The sequence below is a fragment of the Astatotilapia calliptera genome, chromosome 14, assembly GCF_900246225.1.
Source record: "Astatotilapia calliptera chromosome 14, fAstCal1.2, whole genome shotgun sequence".
Taxonomy (NCBI): Eukaryota; Metazoa; Chordata; class Actinopteri; order Cichliformes; family Cichlidae; genus Astatotilapia; species Astatotilapia calliptera.
In genome coordinates this window covers 35,103,502-35,112,628 of record NC_039315.1, presented here as the reverse complement: position 1 = coordinate 35,112,628, position 9,127 = coordinate 35,103,502, and the positions used below count along the sequence as shown (strand labels likewise).

The following is a 9,127-nucleotide window of genomic DNA, read 5'->3' as shown; positions in this document are numbered from 1 at the left end:
TTTGGTCTCACTTGATTTCCCTAAGGAAAAGTTGGGTGGTTAAAATCATTTTGACACACCATGAAGGGACAGACTCTGGTCTACATTCATCAAAAGACAATGTGAAAAATAAACACCTGCATATTCTTCCTTTATGTTTCAAAAACAGCTTTGACCTGGCGAGGCACTTCTGTGTTCTGTGGTGTCTGGATGGACATTTACAGCAGATCCAAACAGCCCTTAATACAAACTATTGAAATATTGTTCATACACATTATTTGCTGACTTTATTTCTGACATGTTTATAATATACGCTAAGATAGATCTTGAAACCCAGTTGGGCATCACTTGTTGGCAGCTTGTAGATATTTACGTTCAGATTCTTCAGATAAGAGAATAAGAAAAATAAAGATAAAATAAGTTTAAGAGGTGCTTACACAGGGACTGTATGTAATGCACGATAACACAAGTATCCACACAAAAGGATATAGACATATCTGCAGGTACAGTGTAACCATCAACAGTTTATGTTGATGTTGTGCATCACACATTGCAATAAACCCTGTAAATGATATGTATCCAGACTGTGTGATCAAGGATGAGACTGGCATACCCCATATCATAATCCAAAAATTAATGACATTAAATAATGCTGAATTAATGAAAAGACAAAATTCAGATATTTCACACTCTCAGGTTTGCCTCATGTTGTGCAGCTGCATGTTCTCTCAGCCTTGGAAACGGAAACAATGCCTGTTGCAGTCATTACATTAATGCATCAGGACTAATGGATATGAACTTATGTCTTCATTTCCTGGATCTCCTTCCCCAGGGTAGCATTATGAAATGTTATTGAAAACAATGCAGTGCTATCCAACTGAAAAGGTTACAAACACAACATCTTTGAAAAGTCTACATGCTCATTTTCATGTCAGCAACATGTTTGACAGAAATTAAGTGGTAAAAAGAGAGAGAGGAGGTTGTGCAGTGCTTAAAAACAAATGTTTCATATTCATTGAAGTTCTTTGTCTGCATGATTATTAAAAAAAAGTGGAAAAAGAGCCTCTGTGGCACAACAAGTAGTTCCACAGTTTAAGAGTCATGGCTCAGGGTAACGTTTCATTATCTACTGCACATAGTGAAAGATCACACTCTACCATGCAACGAGAAAACCCAAACAACAAGATCCACACACGCCAGCGTCTTCTGTGGTTAGAATCTTTTTGTGAAGTGTGATGATGTAGGAAGCTATTTTTTTAAAGAAGAAGAAGAAGGAGGAGCTTTCTGAGGTTTTGTTTACATTTTTGATAAAGCACAGGTTTGAATAGTTTTTAACTCAATCCATTTGCAGTTTAGACTGTACCATGGTTGTTGTTTTTTTAAATTGTGGGGATTGAGTGACCCATGTACAATCGGAGTTTTGTAATATTTATATTAAAGTGACTGCACAACACCAACATTTGCTAGAATGAGCAGAAGTCAGTCACAGTTTGTTTGATAAACACGGCCAATGAGCTGTGAACACCAAGACACCAAGTGAATGTTACATCATCCAAGTCTGTCTCAGGACTTACACGGTCACAATCTGGTGATTATTATCATTCCATTCTAGGTTTTGCTGTCAGTTATGTAGTTTTGTGTGACTCAACTTTAAATGTTGATTTGATTGTCTGCCAGTAGTGTGCCACATTTGTAGGATACTGTATAACTTTACAAGTGAACATAAGTGCAACATATGCAATGAAAACACTTCTTCCCCAGTAAGAAGACAACAGTAATGTACGGGCAAAGGGAAGATATTAGCGTAGCAGTCAAACTTACCCATGGAAAGCTTTAGATACAGGACACATGGATGAATGATCAATCATTTGTTCAAATTAGATGGAAAATGTTTGGAACCATTGGATCTTCGATTTATGTGAAAATTTGAAGATGAAAACGCTTTAAATTTCTAAATGCAGTTTAAAGTACAGACAGACAGTCTGACTTTTATGTCTTTACTCTTCAACAGATCAATACCAGCAGCAGAGTCTCTGGTTTTATGTGGAGACTACACCCAAGCATCTAACAGATCTAAGTGTGTGGCTAACCCGTCTACAACAGTGGATGGCTGAAAATGAGGCTTCTCACTAATTTTGTCCAAAATGTAATGCGACTGCAGCCTGCTCTCAACATCAGCTAGGTAAGAAGTAAAAAGAGCAGCTCTTTGTGATGCTTCACTAACAGAAACACCCCCACTTGACTCCATGTTCTCTTTTTGCCTGCATGGAGCAGCAGACGCACTCACACCAGCTTCCACAGGAGTGGGAGTAGTGCTGTGCCATACACAGTATTACCAAAACCAGTACTGATACTGTTAGCCTTTAAAGGCAGCAAAAATGAGTTAACACAGATTTCAGCTTTCATGTATTTTGAAACTGTGTTTTCTGGAAACCTGCAGTGTGAAAGTCTCTAAAGCACTTTAGTTTCTGTTGTTTAAATGTGCCGTGAGTGATGTCGCAGTCAACACAGAAAGGCTCAGACATTTTTTACAGTTCAGTTCAATTCAATTCAATTTTATTTATATAGCGCCAAATCACAACAAAAGTCGCCTCAAGGCGCTTCATAGATACAGAGAAAAACCCAACAATCATATGACCCCTCAAAAAAATGAATGAGGTGGATTGTTCAGTGTATATTAATTATTTATTTTCATTTTACTTAAAATATATGTTTTTGTTAAGTTAACATGTGTTTTTCTAATCAAGTCTACGTAATTGTGTCTATTATTCAACGTACATAATACTAATGTGTTACTTGATCGCATAACATTTAAGTTAAGTCAATTAGGATCGATATACCTTGTATATCCACAAGGTGGCAGTAATGCAAAAACAGTTGTAATGAAACCGCGCAGAACAAGAAGGTTTCACGGCTTGTGCCTGCTCATGCACAAGACTTCAAATTTAACTGAAAAAGGCTGTTTTGGCGCCAAGCTGCTGTTTCTTTGAGAGGTAAGACCACTTTTTTCTTTGACTATGTTGTGTAGTATCTATATGTCCAGCATGGTTATATTTTGCGTTTGTCTTACAAGACATGTTATATCGTTTGCGTGTGCTTGTTTTACATTAGTTTTACTGGGTCCTGGACATGCTTATTTTGTGGACTGTGTAAGAAACATTTTTATTGTTTTTTGTTTTATTAAGGGATTAGCTACAGGGGTTCATGGGGTTATTCTTTCAAGGGGTTATTTTTCCATTTGCTTTCTTGGGATTCCTTTTCTGTAATCCGAGAGTCGGAAATATCGAATAGGCTAGCAAGGATAGCATAAAGTGACATTTAAAATCCAAAAAGTCAAGGGCGAAAGCCACTGTGACACCATTGTTCTGCTCTATCAGTAATCTGTATTATGTAAAAATGGTCTGTAAATACAGCATGTTTCCTAGCGGAGTTATACATATCAATGTAGTTATAAATTACAGTTTGTGAAAGTACACACTTAATTTTTTTAATAAAATTATTCAAGACATATGAGTGGACAGACAATGGAGGTCGACAGACCTGGTGATAATTGCTTCTATAGAAAGTTAGCACATGGCAGTGTCAATCTCTTGCTTTTCTTCTGAGTAGTATTTTATTTAGTTGTAATTCAAACAATAATTTGCTCCTTGAAATTAAGGAATTACTTATTTTTTTTCTTTATAAATCTCAGATCCTGCCTTTACCTGCTCCCTCCTATACTGATGTGGTGTATGTGGTATTGCTGAGCTTGTATGTGGTATGTGAACTGTTATACTTTTAAAAACAAAACTGTTTTATAAGTTAAGTTTTCTTTTGTGACCCATCCCATGCCCCTGTTATTTCTTCTCCACATCTGAACCATGGTAAAGGTTGCAGTTCAAGGGCCTGAGGCATGAAATTCTTTTCAGATCAGCTGTGATCAATATTTTTTGGAACTTGATAAATAACAATAAAAGCTGTAATGGCTCCATTAGCATTTTGTGTAAATGTTTGTGTTAAAATTATAGCTTTAATGAGGTCTTACTACATTAGTTTTAGTTTGTATATGTGTACATATAGTATGTATATTTACAGTACAGTATGTTGTGTTTGTTGACATATTTTCAGGTGGAAGCAGAATATGTGAGGATTACTACTGCTGCACATGTTCCAAGGCTTTTTACACAACTTGACCAATACACTGACCAGCTCATAAAAGTCTTCAAGAAAAAAGGAGGCGTTGCAGGGAAGAAAATTAGACAAACTTTGGCCCCAGCCACACAGGTGCGTTATTCTGTTGGTAGCAAAATATTATGGCTAATAAGATCATTTTCAAATTTAAACAGCTAGTGTATGGTAGCTGCACAGTGCACTTACATTTATATTAAGCAAGACAAAGTTTGGTACTCAAAACGTTGGAAAATTAAAATTACCTAAACATATGTAAAATCTGATCCCTTGATTTAGGTTAAACCAGAAGTGAATGTTTTTATGTTATGTTTTGAATGCAAAAAAGATGATGTATTAGTTTGTCTTTACCTCCATTATGGACATATATAATGTGGTGGAAACCCTGCCCAACAGGTTAACTATTCATGTCCATGTGATGATTAGTTGGTCTTGTGTACATGTCTATCTGTGCAGTGGATATGTCATTCATTTTGCGTATAATGTGAGTTTCTGTCATCCTAAAGTATATCTGTTTTCTCTTCCTGTATCTCTGCCACTCTCTACAGAAGGAAACCATTGAAAAGGGGAGGGAGTGTGTCCTCAGGGCACTACCTTTTTACCTGAATGAAGACCCAAGCATCCTCTTCAAAGAATAATTGGTTGGTAATTTTAGTTTAGTTTTTTATCTGTATTAAACCAAATTTTGAATAACTAATGTTGTTGCATGTTGTAATGTTGTTGTTGTTGTAATTTGCATGGAACCTGTTTAAATGTTTTGGGGAATCTTCTTGTATACCCAAACTATTTATATTTATCGTTGAATCTGTAGTCTAAAATAGTGGCGCACTGGGGTGCATGTTCCTAATATTGTGTTTACGTCATTAAAGGGTAGCTTTGGCCCTTTTTCTTTCTTTTTTTAAAACTGGATGCCATTTTTCTATGTTTTTGTGTCTAAGCTACAGCTGTTCAGAGGGAGCTGGAACAAATTACCCTTGCTATCTTTACCATCGAAAGAGCTGATGCCAGCACTCCTCCAGCCGATGTGGGTATAACCATCTAGTGTGTCCTGCATGACCTGGAAGACCTGGCCTCTGCATGTGCACTCTTAATGGGTGGGATATATGCACTGAATCTCAGTTAACCTCAAGACTGAAAGCTAAGAGACAATCAAAAGTATTGAGATTTAAAGGATTTAATTGAGAGATGATACTGCACCAGAAATGTTGAAGGGTGGTGTGTATATTAGCGTTCAAGGCATATTGTTATGAGGTAGAAATATGTTCATATTCAGTTTGTGTTACATTGTGTGCATTGTAAAGGTAATTGCAATACATACTAAAAATAAGGGTAAGTTAGGAGGTTGATCTGATATCCTCGTGTTGGTGTTGTTCCCAGATCATCATACTAAATGTTGTTCCAGGATCAACATTGCAAGTGACCAATCAGAATGTTGTGACGTCATACTTTTGCGACTTCGGGAAAAACCGGCGTAAAACAAAAAACTGTACTTAAGCTGCGAGAAACCGCCTCTGTCCGCCGATCAACTGACCCTAACCCTAACCGTAACCCTTTAATAAACAGTAAGCAGAATTGATATTGTCCTTGCAACATTGGAATTTCATAAATGCACGAATGGCTTGGAATAGAATAACGTCACAACAATGTGATTGGTCACTTGCAATGTTGAACCTGGAACAACATTTTCATGATGGTCTGGGAACAACACCAACACGAGGATATCAGATCATCCAAGTTGGGAATGCAGGATGAATGTATATTTTGTGGACTTTTAAAGACGAACAATTGTTTCCATGTTAAAATGTTTACATCTGAAGTTTTTTGCCCAAACACTAGTAAAATAAATGTTGACAGTGGCGAGTGTTAAATGGTTACTGCTGTGCTGTTGCAAAAAAACTGAACGCTGACAAGCTGTTTTATTGTTAGACCATAATGTTGGCATGTTTTGTTAAAGTTTTATTTGGGATGGTGATGTAATTTTCTTTGATTGCTAATATCAGTGGACTATTTATTATTATTATTATTATTGTTGTTGTTGTTGTTGTTGTTGTTACATTTTTTTTTTTTTTTAAATTGTGGCTGTTGAGGTGGACACTTCACTTTGCATTGTTAAAGGAAAGCACTTCATTGGCATTGTGTTACTGGACTGACCCTAAGCAATCATTGCAAATAGCAACTTTGCTATCCATTTTAGACACTAAAAGAAAAAAAACACTCACAGACCTTACTAGCATCACATGTGCATAACTCAAGTGTCATCTTATCAATGTGTTATGGATCTTCAATGCGTTTTTTTTCTCTTCTATTTCTGGTAGATACAGACATTTAATTTAAAGTCTTGATGTTGCATCTGTCTACATACTGTTAATTACTAACCCTAATGAGCTGTTGTGTTTTATTTTGGACTGGGTTTACACAAATGCTCACTGAATGTGTTGGCAATAAAATAAATTTTAAAAAATAAGTTGGATGTACTTAATTCATTTGTGTGGAACCTGTTGACAAAATAGATTTATGTCAAACTAATTAATAAAGCACAAGGTGGCTGAAAATATAATATTTGAATTAATCTAACTTAAATTTAACATTTTACTGCCACAAATAAGAAATGTGTTGAAGTAACTAATCTAAACTATCTAACCTGAAAATATATCATCTATGTTCATACAACATAACTTGATTTAGTTAGTCTTAAATATGTCTTGTTAATCTTAAGTAGTTTTTTTAAATTAGATGAACTAAAGATTTTTGCTTTAAACTAACATAATTCAATTTCGTGGAACCTGTTGACAAAATAATTTTAATTAAAGTCAACGTTTCATTTTTTTTGAGTGTATGAGCAGCACTTTGGCAACAGTGGGAAGGAAAAACTCCCTTTTAACAGGAAGAAACCTCCGGCAGAACCAGGCTCAGGGAGGGGCGGGGCCATCTGCTGCGACCGGTTGGGGTGAAAGAAGGAAGACAGGATAAAAGACATGCTGTGGAAGAGAGACAGAGGTTAATAACAGATATGATTCAATGCAGAGAGGTCTGTTAACACATAGTGAGTGAGAAAGGTGACTGGAAAGGAAAAACTCAATGCATCATGGGAATCCCCCGGCAGCCTACGTCTATTGCAGCATAACTAAGGGAGGATTCAGGGTCACCTGGTCCAGCCCTAACTATATGCTTTAGCAAAAAGGAAAGTTTGAAGCCTAATCTTGAAAGTAGAGATAGTGTCTGTCTCCTGAATCCAAACTGGAAGCTGGTTCCACAGAAGAGGGGCCTGAAAACTGAAGGCTCTCCCTCCCATTCTACTTTTAAATACTCTAGGAACAACAAGTAGGCCTGCAGAGCGAGAGCGAAGTGCTCTAATAGGGTGATATGGTACTACAAGGTCATTAAGATCAGATGGGGCCTGATTATTTAAGACCTTGTATGTGAGGAGCAGGATTTTGAATTCAATTCTGGACTTAACAGGAAGCCAATGAAGGGAAGCCAAAACAGGAGAAATCTGCTCTCTCTTTCTAGTCCCTGTCAGGACTCTTGCTGCAGCATTTTGGATTAGCTGAAGGCTTTTCAGGGAGTTTTTTGGACATCCTGATAATAATGAATTACAGTCGTCCAGCCTGGAAGTAATAAATGCATGAACTAGTTTTTCAGCGTCACTCTGAGACAGGATATTTCTAACTTTAGAGATGTTGCACAAATGGAAGAACGCAGTCTTACATATTTGTTTAATATAGACCAGAACGGCTTTATTGATGGGAGGCAGGGGTTTCACAATATACGGAGGGTCATGAATATCATTTATGAGAAAAAAGAGACCAGAGACAATGTGTTAATCTCAATGGATGCAGAAAAAGCCATCAACAGGATTGAATGGCCATCAAGGCTGGACTGGGACAAAAAATCGGCCCGGGCACTTTGACTAGAGACCGGCCCACCAGGATAAAGATTGAAAATGTGACGTCACTCAGGGGTAAAACCGCAAAGGATTCTGGGAACTTGTGGCAAGAGGTACTAGCGCACGCAGGCTTTCAATTGAACTCAGTTACACAGCGATAAAAAGAAACCCAAAAAATGGCAAGAAGCTGTTGTATTATTAACTGCAATAGCCGGTCGCATGACAGCCACGGGAAGCCGACGGGTAAAGAGATCGTTTTTTTTATCGGATTACATCGTTGAAGAGAAATTTTTTAAGCCATGTTTCCGAAGTAAGAGCCGACGGATGGTCTGGATATACCAAATATAACGTCCCAGAACACTCCAGCTCACAGGTTACTCTGCTCCAAGCATTTACACAAAGGTCAGTCTGCTGTTGTAGTTAATGCGTCATTTTTCTTAACATAATTGGTGATATAGGTTACAAGCAAGTCTAGCGCTGAACAGAAACTGTCGCGCTATGCTCCTTTGTTTATTGTGCATAAATAGTGAATTTTCCTGACACAATATTGCGTTTCGCTTCTGTTATTATGGTACATTGACAAAAACATATACTTTTATTCACAGGATAAAACAGTTGTTTTGTATCACTAATTGCCCAGTACGATTACAGCATACAATATTATTGTCACTGCTACATTTCTGTGATGCTACCAGAAATTATTTCCACTACTAATTAATTACCGTTGAGCTCAAAGGTCCTATTAATAAACGGTTAACGAATGTGTATTTATGACGACGATTTGTGAGACTGGTAAACTTATGATACGTACGATGGTCTTTACTTTCTACACGGTGCATTTCAAGGTCCTGCACCCATCCGTCGGTAAACTGTACCTGGGCTCCTTGCAGTGACCTGAAGTTACTAAACTTCATGAGTGTATGCACTCACTCCAAGAACCGTATGATTATAAATATGAGCGTGGTGAAAGTTGGGCAGCACGCTGATGTCTTTTGTCCCTCTGTGTGCTCGTAAGGGTCTGACCCTTTCACTCCTTTGATTTTTTCCTCGTATCTTTTCTTTGTCTTTTCGTCGAGTCTGTCTTTGTACGGACCG

At 37.3% G+C, this 9,127-nt stretch overlaps 1 long non-coding RNA gene across 2 annotated transcripts; it reads left to right on the top strand.

Moving 5' to 3' along the window:
* The first annotated feature begins 2,716 nt into the window (after positions 1-2,716).
* On the top strand, positions 2,717-5,509 carry LOC113037001 (uncharacterized). 2 transcript variants are annotated; one of them, XR_003274539.1, is made up of 5 exons: positions 2,717-2,972; positions 3,671-3,736; positions 4,087-4,242; positions 4,695-4,787; positions 5,085-5,509. It is a non-coding gene; the product is annotated as an uncharacterized LOC113037001 (long non-coding RNA). The 2 variants fall into 2 exon arrangements; XR_003274538.1 differs by having other exon boundaries at positions 4,695-5,509.
* The last annotated feature ends 3,618 nt before the right edge of the window (positions 5,510-9,127 follow it).